Genomic DNA, 15,217 nt, shown 5'->3' with positions numbered 1-15,217 from the left:
CATTGTTGTCTGTTAATATCTTAATGATATTAGTATTGTATGTTACTGAAAAATGATACCCTAAGAATTAATGGAACATGCCAATGTCGATGTTGTCATTAGTTTACGAGAGAGTTTTTCATTACCTCATATTGCAATTAGTACTTTCAGACTTGATTTTTGGTGATAATATTGTTGTCTAGTTCCCCAGATATTTGTTTTTAGTTATTTAATTTTAAGTTTAAGATTTTTGTTTTTGATTATTTAAATTTAAATTTTAATATTTTTGTAGAAGAAAATTTAATTAGTAGTTAATTTTATGAAATACGTAGAGAAATATTGTTGTATATGTATACAGATTCGGGTATACATTGAGAAATTGTATGAAGAAGATTTTAATAATTTTTTAATATAATCAGATTTTTAAACGGGTTAGGGTAATTATAGGGTAGTAAAAATGTAATAGGGTTAGGGTTAGGGTATTAATTTTAAAATTATACGGGTAGTTAATAGGGTTAGGGTTCGGGCTTAGGGAAATTACACGGTATATGACCCGTTGACATCCCTAACCCTAGGGGTTAATTTTGTATATCTTGTTTATTTGATGTTTATCAAGATTTGTTTATCAATTGATGATGTTATTGTGTTTTAATTATTTGATTTACGGTTACAAGCCTAAACGTTTCATTGCTTTAACTTCAGTCAAAGGCTAAGGTCGGCTCTGGAAGCATCAAACCAGTGTTCGGTCTGCTTCAAAATGAGATTGGATTTTGGTTTAATTTTGCAGGTGAGTAAGAGAAACACACAAGCAATTAAATGTTGGTATTTGAGAACTGACCACCCTTGTTAAACTTCAATTCTATAAATAATGATACTAGTTTTTCCAACAGATAATAGCACATATATTTTGACCCGTCGACAATACTCATGTTGTTCAATCTAATGCTATCCTAATAAATATAAACCATTTTCCTAGGTTTTTTGATAATTCATGTATGCAATAATTTTTACTATAAAGGCCATTTTGCATCTTACAATGTAATTTTGAATATATATATATATATATATATATATATATATATATATAAATATAATACATATTGAAATGTAGGGTTTAACAAATTGTTTTGTTTCCATCAATACAAATTAGTCTTGATAATGATATTCTATGACACTTAGAATTATAGAGTGTCGGGAGATCGCTCTTGGATGTACCGTCAATTACAGAATGGATTCATTACAACTGAATTTGTAAATGGAGTTACTGAATTTATTAATTTTGCATGTTCGAAGACTACATTTATGTGGAAGAATAAAATTAGATGCCCTTGCACACGATGTAGTAACAACAAGTTCTTAGATAAAGATAAAGTCACAGAACACATCCTAAACCGGGGTTTTACTGGGGCTTACACAATTTGGAGTTTACATGGGGAAGATCATGTTGGACAATCATCAAGAAGCAAATCTAGAGTCGAACCATCCCTTAGATTTGAGGGAGATGCTGTTTTTCGAGAACTTACATATGAAGATGAAATAGAAAATTCATATACTAGAATGGTTAGGGATGCTATGTGTCCCGAAGTTGCTTTCAACCATGGTTCTGAAAATGAGTTGAGCTTTATGGAAGAAGATCCCAATCCAAATGCATCTTCTTTTTACTTTTTGTTAAGCAATGCAGAGGAACCTTTGTGGGTAGGTTGCACAAAGCACACAACGCTTTCAGTTGTGTCGCAACTTTTAAATGTTAAGGCTGAGTACAATTTGAGTGAATCATGTTTTGATCAACTGTTGGAAATAATAAAGAATATGTTGCCATCTGATGAGAATTTACCTATCGACTTTTATAGGATGAAGAAGAAGGGATGCTATGCATCCCGAAGTTGCTTTCAACCATGGTTTTGAAAATGAGTCGAGCTTTGCGGAAGAAGATCCCAATCCAAATGCATCTTCCTTTTACTCTTTGTTAAGCAATGCAGAGGAACCTTTATGGGTAGGTTGCACAAAGCACACAACGCTTTCAGTTGTGTCGCAACTTTTAAATGTTAAGGCGGAGTACAATTTGAGTGAATCATGTTTTGATCGACTGTTGGAGAAAATAAAGAATATGTTGCCATCTGATGAGAATTTACCTATCGACTTTTATAAAATGAAGAAGAAGGTAGCAAAGCTTGGTTTGGGATATATCAAAATTGATGCTTGCAAGAACAATTGCATGTTATTTTATGAGCGATTTGCTACATTTCAGCATTGTCAGGTATGTGGACATCCTCGGTATAAACAGAGGAATTTAAGTGTGAGAAGGCAGAAAAAAATTCCATACAAGATTTTGCGTTACTTGCCACTTATACCGAGGCTTCAAAGGCTTTATATGTCATGTAAAACTGCTGAACATATGACGTGGCATGCGCAACACCATAGTGATGATTGATTCCTTAGACACCCTGTTGATGGTGAGGCTTGGCAACACTTCAACCGCACACATGAATTCTTTGCAATGGAATCTCGAAATGTAAGACTCGGGTTATGTGCTGACGGTTTCAACCCTTTTGGATCCACTGCCAAGCCTTATTCTGTTTGGCCAGTAATGCTTTGTGTGTATAATTTACCCCCATGGATGTGTATGAAACAACAATATATATTTTTTAACATGGTTATTCCAGGTAAGAAAAGTCCAAGTCAAAATATAGATGTTTTCTTGAGGCCTTTGATAGATAAGTTGACTTTATTGTCGCAAGAAGGTGTTGTGACCTATGATGCATATAGGAAACAAAATTTTCATATGAGGGCAGCATTATTGTGGACAATTAATAATTTTCCTGCTTATGGTATGTTGTCAAGGTGGAGTACACATGGACGATTATCATGTCCATATGGCATGGAACATTCTAAATCTTTCATATTGGAACATGGTAGGAAACCTTGTTTCTTTGATTGTCATCAGTAATTTTTGCCAACTAATCATCCTTTTAGGAGCCAGAGAGACAAATTTATTAAAAAAAGAGTTGAACATGACTTACCATTTCCTCGATTATCAGGCGAAGAAATATTGACACGTTTGAATTCGCTTCCTCATCTCCCATTCGGAACAAAATGTGGTGAGCGAAAGAGTTCAGGATATGGTGTTTGTCATAATTGGGTGAAGAATAGTATATTTTGGTCTCTACCTTATTGGCATACGCTTCTTATTCGTCACAATTTAGATGTTATGCATATTGAACGTAATTTTTTTGAGAATATACTTAACACAGTGATGGATGTTAAAGGAAGGACAAAGGACAACATAAAGGCACAACAAGATTTGAAGGTGTATTGCAAGCGGCAAGAATTTGAATTGGTGGAAAATAATGGAAAACTGTACAAGCCTAAGGCTGCGTACACATTAAATAAGGAGGAAATAAGAAATGTTTGTGCTTGGGTTAAACAACTGAGATTACCAGATGATTTTGCGTCGAACATTTCTCGGTGTGTTAATGAGATTGATGAAAAATTTTATGGGATGAAAAGTCATGATTGTCATGTTTTTATGCAATGATTGCTCCTAATTGTATTCTGTGATATGCTGCCTCAAACAATTTGGGATGCAATTACTGAGATATCTCAAATTTTTAGGGATTTGTGCACAACTGAAATACCTATTGATCATATGGAAACGTTGCAAGGAAAAATATGTGAAACTATATGCAAACTAGAGAAGATATATCCTCCGAGTTTCTTTGACTCTATGGAGCATTTGCCTATTCATTTACCTTACGAGGCCAAGGTTGGTGGACTTATCCAGTATCGATGGATGTATCCATTTGAGAGGTAAAATAATTGTTATTTGTTTTCATATATTTATTTTGAAGAGTTTAAAGTACATCATAAGATTGATGAATATTGTGGTTGTTAGGTTTTTGCAACAGTTGAAGAAGAAAGTAAAAAATCGTGCCTTTGTTGAAGGATCTATATGTGAGGCTTATGTTATCGAGGAAGTTTCCTTATTCTGCTCATGGTATTTTGAACTTGCTGTGCGAACAAGAGTAAATAGAGTGCCACGTAATGATGATGGGGGAGAGGTGGACTCTATGGGTCATCTTTCAATTTTCACTCACCCGAGGCGAGCTTTTGGTTCATGTGATAAATCTCGATTTTTAGATGAGGATGAGTTTTATGCTGCTGAGTTATATGTTTTAATGAATTGTGAAGAGATGCTCCCATATATAAAGTAAGTACCATTAGTTTTTTAACTTGTTAATACCCTATAATGAGGAAATAGACCAACGTATAATTGAAATCTCTTATGGTCCCGGATGTATGATAAGGTGTTACAGTGGATATTTTGTAAATGGTTTCAAGTTTCACACCTTAGATTACGGCCAAAATCGTAAGACAATGAATAGTGGGGTTTGCATAAAAGGGAGTTTTTACAATGATCATGAGCGTGACTTTTATGGCATCTTAGTGGATATAATCGAGTTGGAGTATTTTGGTATAGGAAATAAAGTTGTTCTATTCAAGTGTCATTGGTTTGATACTGAAAAAGGAATAAAGGTAGATCGATTGCATGGTCTTGTTGATGTCAATTACAACTCAATACTGGCCAGTAATGAACCATTTGTTTTAGTTGCCCAAGCTCACCAAGTTTATTATAGTAGTTATCCATCAAGAAGAAGAGATTGACGTGATTGGTGGGCAGTATTTAAAACAAAAGCTAGGAGTAGATTTCAAATTCCTATTAGTGGTGATAGAGAAAATGAAAGTGATTTGAAAGAAGGAGTATACCAAGAAGATGTGTCCAATTCAATTACTAGTACTCAATTAGAGGAAGTTGATTTAATAGAGTTAGCGAGTGGTGATTATAAAGAGGTTAATCTATCGATTGAGGATGAAGAAGATGATATTGATAAAGATGAAGATGAAGAAGATGACATGGAAGGAGAAGATAATGAAAATGATGATGAAGATGAAGATGATGATGAAGATGAAGATGAAGATGATGATGAAGATGAAGATGAAGATGAAGATCATGTGGAGCACGACGATTGTGAAACTTATAATGATGATAGTGATAATAATGCAGAACATGAGTTTGATTATTAAGGAAGTGAATGATGACTGTAGGCACGTACGATATTGGTTTAATATTTTCTTTTTACGGTATTGTTGAACTTAAATTTTATAATATTAAAGTATTTTGACATGATGTAAAATTAGAACGTTTGAGTTAAAATCAAGATTTAAATGTTGAAATTAGTTAATATATAATTGCTGCTTTGCTTCTAATAATTAAGAATTATATGTGTCATTGTTGTGAATTGATGTCTTTTATTCTGTTATAATAATAATCATATTAATAATAATTACTAATGGGATTTTAATAATACAATATTACAGGAACGATGGTTAAAGGGAAGCAATCAAAACCGAGACCTAGGTCTTCATATGCATCGACAAGTATGGCTGTGCCTACAAGTTCCCAAGCGTGTGATGATATATCTATTCCACAACAGGTGCAGTAAGAGAATAATGATGCACCATTTGAGACACAGCTTTTGTACGATGCATTTGCAGAGCAAGTAGAAAATGAGACATCTACACATGATATTACAAGATCCCCATCTATTGATTTAGGTGGAAATGTAAATGAGGAATCGTCAAGATCAAGAGGTAGGGGACCCAGTGTAGGACTACAGACTCCTGTAGATCCATCGGACAGACTGCGTATAACTCCTATTGGGGATAGGTATGTTATCTTGTTAAACTTGTTATATTTTTCAACTCAATTTTTAATTTTTTTAATTTTGATATATATAATTATTTGAAATATTTTACAAGCACTTTTTTCGAGAGAGGGGTCACATCTACAATAACAAGGATCATCAAAAATCACTTTCATGGTCCATGGTTGACATGGAGGAAAGTCCATAATGATATCAAAGAGTTAATGTTTCGAAAATTTCAGGTATTATGTTTATTATATATTTATTAAGTGTTTTCTTTTCCATTAATTTGTATAACTTTATTAAATTATTGTATTACATTATGTTGTAGGAAAAGTGTGTTTGGTTTGCAGATAAAGATGTTTTAGTTCGACGCATATGGGAAAAAATTTGTTCCAATCGATTAAGAGACATGCTTTCAGAATAAAGGCATAAAGCAATGACTGAAGCCAAAACTAACAACATTACAGAATGCAGAGGTATGTCGAGGGAATGGATCACAAATGAAATATGGGACAAGTTGATCGATACAGTATGGGGTACAGAAGAGTGGCAAAACAAATCGCGAAAAGCAAGGCAAAATCGTTTAACGCCAAAAGAAGGAAGCATTCCAAAGCACACTGATGGTTCAATTCCTTTTGTGATTCATGCAAAAAGGATGATATGAATTAATGTTACTCAGAATTAATATGTATGTTTTCCCATGAATTTCATTTAAATTGTTCAACCATAGTTGGATTTCGGTTTTGCTATACATGTTATATATATCAGGATATATATATATATATATATATATATATCGATTATGATTGACTAAATATAATTGTTAATAAATTCAAGCAATTGAGCTGAAACGAGATGTTACTTTCTTGGAAGTTTTCAACCGTACTCATAAACGCTCAAGGAGTCATGGTGATTTTATTGATAACAAGTCCAAGTCTACGAGTGTAAGTAAAAATTTATTAATTTTGACTCTTTCTTCTAAGTTGGTGTTCTACTTCAATATTAATCATTAATGATGGTTTTTATGTAGGAAATGTATAATTCTGTACTATCGCAAAAGTATGGCGATGAGTCATCTTCTCAGCCAAAATTCGATCCACATGCTTGGACTGAAGCAATTGGAGGGAAGGAGACTATACGCACTCACGTGTATGGGTTTGGCACTCGTGTCCCTGCGACAGCTTTACTAACTGGAACACAATCCAATGTAGCAACATCTGAGTCTGCGTGTGGCGCAATCAACTCAAACTTTAACAGTCCCGCAAATGCATTGGAAGAAAAAGTGGAAAATCTTGCACAAAACTTGAATAAGATACATGAGGAAATATGTGGGGAAATACGTGAAGAAATGAGAAATGTGATGACGGAAGGCATGAGTGAATTTATGGCACGTATGGAAACCATGTTCATGAGTAATGCGCGTTCAACCTTGGTGATGCAGGACCTTCAAGACTTGACAAGTAAGAAAAAAAATTCCCTCACATGATGTATAATTTTCAGTGCAAACACTTTGATACTTTTTAAGGATGTTATGTTTAATATTCATATGTATCAAACTATTTTATATATTGTGTGTTAAGGATAATTTCTAATTAGATGTTAGGACATGAATCTCAATTTTGTAATGTGTTTTTCTTTTATATATTTTACAGTTGAATGAGGAATTAAATTTAGTATTGGAAATAAAAATGGTATTTTTTTCTGAAAATTTATTATAAAAATAATAAGTCAAAATATTTCCAACGGAAAATTCCATTGGAATTGCCTTTTCCAATGAAAATTTCCAACGGAATTTTTTTTCAACGGATTTCTAAAAAAAAGGGATAAAATTTCAAATTTTCAACGGATTTCCAATGGAATTTCTGTTGAAAATTTTCAACGGATTTCTAACGAAATTTTCTGTTGAAAATTTTTAACGGATTTCCAACGGAAAGTATTATCCACAAGGCTTGTATCGACGGAATTTCCAACGGACTTTTCCATTAGAAATCCGTTGAAAATAAACATTTCCAACAGAAATTTCCGTTGAAAATAGCCAAAATTTTTGTAGTGTACACTAATGGAACCCACATTATTGCTTGAGTAAAAAAAAAAGGTTAGGTCTAAGATTTAAATCTATTTTGTTCTACAGAATTCTTCATTCATATGTACCAAAAGAGAAATTAATTATCAATAGAGAATTAGGCCTGTTTGAACAATTCAACAAGGGCTGTTAGATATGTGGACCTTTGAACTCAACAACTTTCCATGTTTATGTCCCTTTTCAACGATGATTTCAACGCATTAAAATATGATATAGTCGTACTCGAATGTTTAATTTATTGATTGGTACATGATTCATGTCTAAAAAGTAAAATTTAAATTCTTTTCCTTCAATTACAAAATACAAAAAAACCTCATCTATCTTGATCTAACAAATAACTAACAGTCAAAATCTGATTTTCAACAACATTTTGGATTAAAAATCATAAAATTTTCTTTCTCTTTGTCGTTTTTTTCTATTTCCTTAAATGCATAGTTGATAGGAACCCTTCATAAATGGATTTTCCTTCATGTCATTGTCAGCCGTTGTTCATATTTTAGTTTCATTTTGATCAAAATACCATTGTTGCTTTGGTAGATGATAAATCACATTCAAAGCATTCAAAATTAGTACAGAACTTAAGCATTTGCCTTTGTCTTGCATGGAACTATAGATAATGAGAATTTTACCAGTAAGACGTTCTTTTATCATCTAAATCAATTATTTTCCAACAGCAGAGAGCCGGGGCATGCTTGGGGTAGTGGGTTTCCGTTGTTGATCTTTAGCTAACTTTTCCTACCTTTCAGAGGAGATGGTCGCGGGGTCATTGCTACTTGTTTTTAAGACAAACATGAATGCTTTTTTTTTTTTCTTTAAAAGATTGCTACCTATCCATGGAGGATAGGATAAAGACAAACATGAATGGTTATTTTTATTTAAATTCAATATTTTATATTTATTATATGAAATGTGCAAAAGAGTTAAATACAGAAAAAGTGGATTCAAACTCTATTGTTGAAGTAGAGAAATTATACACTAACCAATGAACCAAATGTTCAACTACACCATATTATAATTTTTGTTTCTTCACTTAATTTAAATTCAAATCATTTACCGCATCACTTATTTTTAACAGTTAAATTATCAAATAAAGAGATAGTTAACTTACACATTATGCATTTTGCAATACTATTGTTTTTCGTTTTTGGTCTTTTATCTTTTTGCTACTCGATTATGAGCAACAAGATTTATAAGTATTACACTTGTGGCAGCTTTTATGTTTTTTTTTCTTCTTAAAAATTGTAACTGATAAATTCAAAATTGTGAATATTTTGGGACTTGGACCTAACAAATTCAAAGAATTTAGAGATTTGTTCAATCAAATAATTAAGAAAGTGATGAAAGGAAATAATTAGAGCATAAGCAATTAAAATAAAAAGCACATTCAACTTAATAGTAATTGCATATAACAATTATAAAAAAAATTGAAATCGAATTTGTAATGAATCAAAAGTATAACAGTGCCATATTTGGTTTGGCAATTTATGTGAGGGGCCGGCATTGAGGGAACATATTGGGCTCTTTAGTTGTTGCTTCTCTTCGAGTTCAAGTTAATGGGCCTCACCTGTTTTGGTCCTCAGTGGAAATCAAACTGAATAGGAAACTTCTCTCATAATAAATAATAATACAAAATTTAATGAAAGAAATAAAAAAAAAACCCTAAATGGTTAGAAGGCTGATCTATTAGCATGTTTCTGACTATCAGAAAAAGGCATTGATAGTGAAATAAGAAAATGAATAAAAACAAAATTAGGAGACAAAAGAGGAGAAAGATAAAGAAATAATTATAAAATTTAATTAATTTTTTATTTAGGAAAAAATAAATAAATTCAGCCTAAAATATAAAAACCCTAAACCCTAAGATTAGGAGAATAAGAATGCTCAACTGATAAAGGCATGAAAAACGTACATGTCGTAAAAGAGAGAGTGAAAGTAGAAAGTGGAGCGCTCATCCATCCAGATCCAGTACAAAAAACAAGTTTTAGTTTCTCTATCAGCTGGGCCATGCGGAAAAGTGCTTTGCCCAACTGGATCCAAAGACTCGACAACACCAATCTGCTTACTACGTCCAATTCAAGGCATGTTGCGTTCAAATTTAATGGAATGATTCAAGCCAGCTAAGCTAAGAATCACGACGTGAGTCGTGACGGGACTGCTGCGTGAATCTCATTGTACGTTTGAAATAAATGCTCCTTCTTTATTTTGATCATTAACGTAATGTAATTCCAAACTTCTAACACAAGGATGTTGCAAGTTTGTTCACAGTTTCAAATCTCAACAATCGGCGTATGGATTAGCGTATTGGAAGTGGCACTCACATAAATGTGAAAGCAACTTATTTCTGAGCAAAGTTGAGACTATAGATTGGGATACCATATACATCGAGTGATTGAAGTAGTCAAATCAAGCCGACAGCAATGCTTAACTACATATATATCAAACAGCCGATCTAGTTTCCCTCCATTATTATTTTTAATACATGTTTGACTATCATTTTCATCTACGAGATTGATAATTTTATGATTGAAACTCACTGATAATCATGTTGTGCTTGAAACTTTCTTAAAACTAGGTCATGCTAAGTTTCCAACTCATTCATGTGAGTGGGAACGGGGTTGGTCAAGAGTCCTAAAAGTTGCTTGGTCCACGTGAACCATATCCGTAGAATGTTAGAGCGATATGACGCCCAACACTCACGGAATCCAATCGGGGTTTACGATAGTTCAAACCCAATGATGAGATTGCTTTTCAAATGACCAAAAAAATAACGATAATATGGGAATTGGCATTTAATATGACATAATTTTCTTTTTTTAACTAACTGAATAATATGATTCTTGGGTTCTAACCGATTTTTAGTTTTATAACATAACAAAATGAAAATTAAGCTAAGGCATATATGGGTAAGACATGCTCTTTCTCTCTGTCTGACAGTACTATTTTGTTAGATTTATTTCTCATTGTCTACATGATACGTGTCTAGTAAATAATGATTTTATAAATATATTTTGTCTGTGAATATCCCAAGAATTCAGATTTTTTTAGCATTTTTATTTATAATTATAAGCTAAAGATTCGTTTTGACAAGTATTATGGCTTGCTAGAATTTCCACTGAAGTTTTTATTGAGCAATATCGAGGCTATTTGGTCTATCGCTAGAAGGCATTTTGTGGTTGCTGTCTCTCCCTCCTGCAAGTAGTCAAATCAAGCCGTTAGCAGCAATGTGAAGGAGCTTGAATGTGGGTTGTACAAGTCTTCAATCAAAGCAAAAGTATTGCCATGAAAAGAGGTTGGTCGATATTGTCCTGAAAGAATTGCTTGGACGAGATCGTTAACAATCCGTACAATATTCAAAGGAATGGAATCTAATCATGGGTTTGATTGTTCAAACATGCAAACTAATTAGCAATGATTTATAAACTCATATTTTCTAATTAAGATGAAAACTCATTCTAATTAAGGTAATTAGTAATTGAAATGTACCAACCGACACATATTCTCATCATAAGACTAGAAAAGGATCCAAAACTAATCTAGTTTAACGTGTGAAACGTCTTAAGATAACAGAATAATATATGTATTTTCAATGTCCTTTATCGTGTTCATACATAACTTGTTTATAGTGTAAAATTTTTCAAATTTATACCTACCAGCTTGGAAACAAATCCCTACTAGGGTCATACATCGTTGTTTCATTAATTAAAGTTAATTTATAATTTAAAAGAAAAGGGATATATGATCCAGCAAGTGATATTTCATTTATTGTTTTGCATTAATTCAATGTCGTGATTAGTTCTAGGACAAAAAGTTAGAATTGTTTATTTTTTCTTTACAACAATGGTAAAGTTTGAATACAAATTTAATTAATATTTTTATCATATATTCATTTAAGTAAATATGATACTTTCATATTTATATTCACTTTTTTATTACAAATTAAAATTACATAAACATACTTGTAGCGTCTTTTATACAGTATATAAACCATCGATAGGAAAGCTATTCAAAGAGTTTATAGTTCTAGCTTGATTTTATTTTCACCTTTTCTCTTTCTTTTCATATAACTTTTTTTGATATATTTAATAATTTATATTACATAATAGCAGTCATTGATGGAGCCATTTTTGTCAGTGGGGGGCCAATTATGCTACAATTTTCCATAAAAAAATTATACTAAAACTTTATTTTTGTGTTAGGATGAATAATAAAAAAAGTACCATGTTGTTTAAGGCATAATAAATATGTCCCATGAAATTTAAAATCTGACAACATAACTATCTTGTATATTTTTCATAAAATTTTTTTGGCACCGTTAAAAATAAAATTATAACTAGAATATCTCTAATTTATTAAAATAATATTAATAATATAATAAAAACTAAAAAAACTTAAACCTTTTTTTTTTAAATTTAGTTTTTATTATTGCAAGAAGCCTTAAGTTAAATTAAAGCTTATTGGCTTATTAATTACACAAGGAACATAAGTGGACATATATAACCCCACAACACCTAAGAAAATCTAGACTCGGAGACGTCTAGCTATCTTAGACAAAAACATCAACATGTACACACCAGTTTGCAGCCAGCAGAACAGTACACACCAATTTCCGGCCAGCAGAGACATGTTGTCCCATCACTTGGCATTTTATGGGAACACTTCTAGAAGCTCCACTGTTCTTGGTACACTTTCATTTGCAAGCATGTCGGCGTCACAATTAGCGTCACATAGGAAATGGGTTATTTTTCATTGCCATGTATTGTATTTTTCGGTCAAAATATTTCAGCAGTTTTATATTGGTATACTACCTTTAATTTAGTTTTGTTATTCAAAATTAAAACAGTTTAATTTTTTAATTTTAAAAATTACTTTAATTTTATCTTTATTATTTTCTCTAAAATTATTATAAAATTTAATCTTTTTATTCAAAATTGCATCAGTTTAATTTCTTGATTTATTTTCTCCTTTATTCAAAATCATAATAGTTTAATCTCTTGATTTTAAGAATTACATCAATTTTTTCCTTGTTGTTTTTTTCAAAATTATTATAAAATTTAATCCTTTTTATTAAAAATCACAACAATTTAATCTCTTGATTTGCTTTCTTTATTAAAAATCACAACAATTTTAATCTCTTAATTTTAAGAATTACTTCAATTTTATCGTCGTTGTTTTCTCCAAAATTATTGTGAAATTCAGTCTATCTATTCAAAATCGTAACAGTTTAATCCTTGATTTGTTTTTTCTTCTATTCAAAATCGCAGCAGTTTAATGTCTTGATTTTATAAATTACTTCAATTTTATCGTTTTCTCCAAAATTATTACGAAATTTAATCCTTCTATTTAAAATCATAACAATTTAAAATTCTTATGAAATTTAGTCTCTCTATTCAAAATCGTAACAGTTTAATCCCTTAATTTGTTTTCTTCAAAATAAATGGAACTTGTTGAGATTCCCTCATGCAAGTGTAACAAGCTCATTGGCACCAATTCTAAGTCCTTACTTTTGATTATATATTGTTTTTTTTTCTTTTTTTCCCTCATATTATCACTTTTTTTTCTTTCTCTTTGTACCTTTTCCCTTAAAGACCAATGACCAACAACTGGCTCTTGGCAACCGTCGATCAACGATTTGGTGGGTGGTGGCAATGTCTAGTGACTGGCAGCCAATTCTGAAGGGAGAAGGTGAGAGGAGAGAGAAAAAAATAGAGAAAAAAAAAAGAATAAGAAAAAAACAAAAACAATATATAATCAAATATAAAAGTCTGGAGTTGGTGGCAAAGAGCTTCTTGGGCTTACACGAGGTTTTAGGTTCAAAATTTTTGTTTGCCTTCCTGATATACCATGTGGCATGACATGAATGTGTATTGAAGGAGAGTTTGACACACGGTGCTCTCCTTGACATACCACGTGGAACTATTGAGGTATTTTAATTGTATTTTTCAAACTCTTCGTATATAATAGTCATTTACTCATTCGCCAAGGGACCCCTTTTGAATTGTTTGTCTGTCTATATTACAGTATTTTTCAAATCACTTTTTATTCACAAATTAAATGATTGACACCATGTAGAATTTGTGAAAATTAGAAAAGCTTCTCTAGTTGCTAATATTTTTGCTAAATTAGAATTCCTTAAACCAATCGTCTTTGAGAACATAAATTTGATTAACCCATCATTACTTTGAAATATTCCTCTTATTCTGGCCTCATTTGAACTCGCAGTAGTTGCTCTATCCACACTAAATTTAAACCACTCTAATGATGAAGCCACCTACAGTAAATCCGATCTTACCGCTTTTATCTTTTTGTATAAGGTTATCGGTGTAAAGTAAAAAGTAAAGGAAGTAAATATAGGGTAATTAGGTTTCAGATTTTAAATCTTAGGAAGCAAATTTATTCTATTTCGAGCCATAAGGTATTTTTTTTATAATTTACCCTTTATGTTATCTATTTTTTTAATCTTTTTAAAACCAAAAACTGTTCTATTATTGTCTTTGCACTCAATGTATTTATTGTATTAAATGTTGTTATAACGTCTTCTATAAGTAAATATTAGAAATAATTGTAGAAAAAAAAATTTAGGAAAATAAAAAGAAAGAAAAATTAAAGGTAAGAATTTTTTACATAAGAAACCGATTGTGGAAAAAAAAAAAAGGAGAATAGAATTGAAGGCAACCATTGAATCATAAGGCAAAGGAAAAAAGACTATAAAAATGAAGATAAGTGAACAAGGGAAGTCAAGTAACAATATTACAAAAGACTCATGAAATTTATCGGTGACCATGGCCCCTCCTAGTCCCTAGCTCGGTCTTTCATAGCGATTGCCTCTTTTTTTACATGTATAAATTTTATTTCAAAATTCAAAATTAATACTTCCAAATTAGGGAATCAAGTTCTACCCATGAAGATATGTATATGATGATGAAAATATTAGTGGAATAATTAAACAGAGCAAGGATCGGTTCAAGTTCATATGATGATAACCCGTATCACTAGTGGAGAAAGAGTGAAATTGCCATCAGATTTGCCTTTAGTTTTTAGCCTTTTTAGTTCATTCTTATCCTTACTTCAAAGGTTATCCAACCACGCACACCCAATCCTAAGACCCACAAGCTCTCACTTTTCATGGAAATGATGTGACGTTAATATGAAACCGACCCGCTGCTTTAGCTTAATGGCCAAATTTAACATCCAAATAAAAAAAAAAGTTCGTAATGATTTCAACGTTGGTTTGGCAAAATCAGTTACTTTTTTTTTTGGGTCTCAACTGGACAGAACTTTGTCGTAACAGAATTGAGTTTTCCCACTTAATTTCACAAAAGTCATCATGAAATTATATTTTGGAATCTTTATAGAATTTCCCCAATTTCACACCATCGCCTCCCCTCCGTCACACAGTAATTAAACAGTACCAAGTAGCATTAACACTGCTTTATCTATATATAAACTCCAC

General features: G+C 31.7%; 2 pseudogenes; both read left to right on the top strand.

Annotated features, from left to right (window-relative positions):
* Window positions 1-1,849: 1,849 nt before the first annotated feature.
* LOC148763239 (uncharacterized) lies at window positions 1,850-2,926 on the top strand (annotated as a pseudogene).
* A 261-nt stretch (window positions 2,927-3,187) lies between these two features.
* LOC148763238 (uncharacterized) lies at window positions 3,188-6,049 on the top strand (annotated as a pseudogene).
* Window positions 6,050-15,217: the final 9,168 nt, after the last annotated feature.

Source organism: Theobroma cacao, chromosome 4 (assembly GCF_053813885.1).
Source record: "Theobroma cacao isolate CCN51 chromosome 4, ASM5381388v1, whole genome shotgun sequence".
Classification (NCBI taxonomy): Eukaryota; Viridiplantae; Streptophyta; class Magnoliopsida; order Malvales; family Malvaceae; genus Theobroma; species Theobroma cacao.
This window is presented reverse-complemented; position numbering and strand designations above follow the sequence as displayed.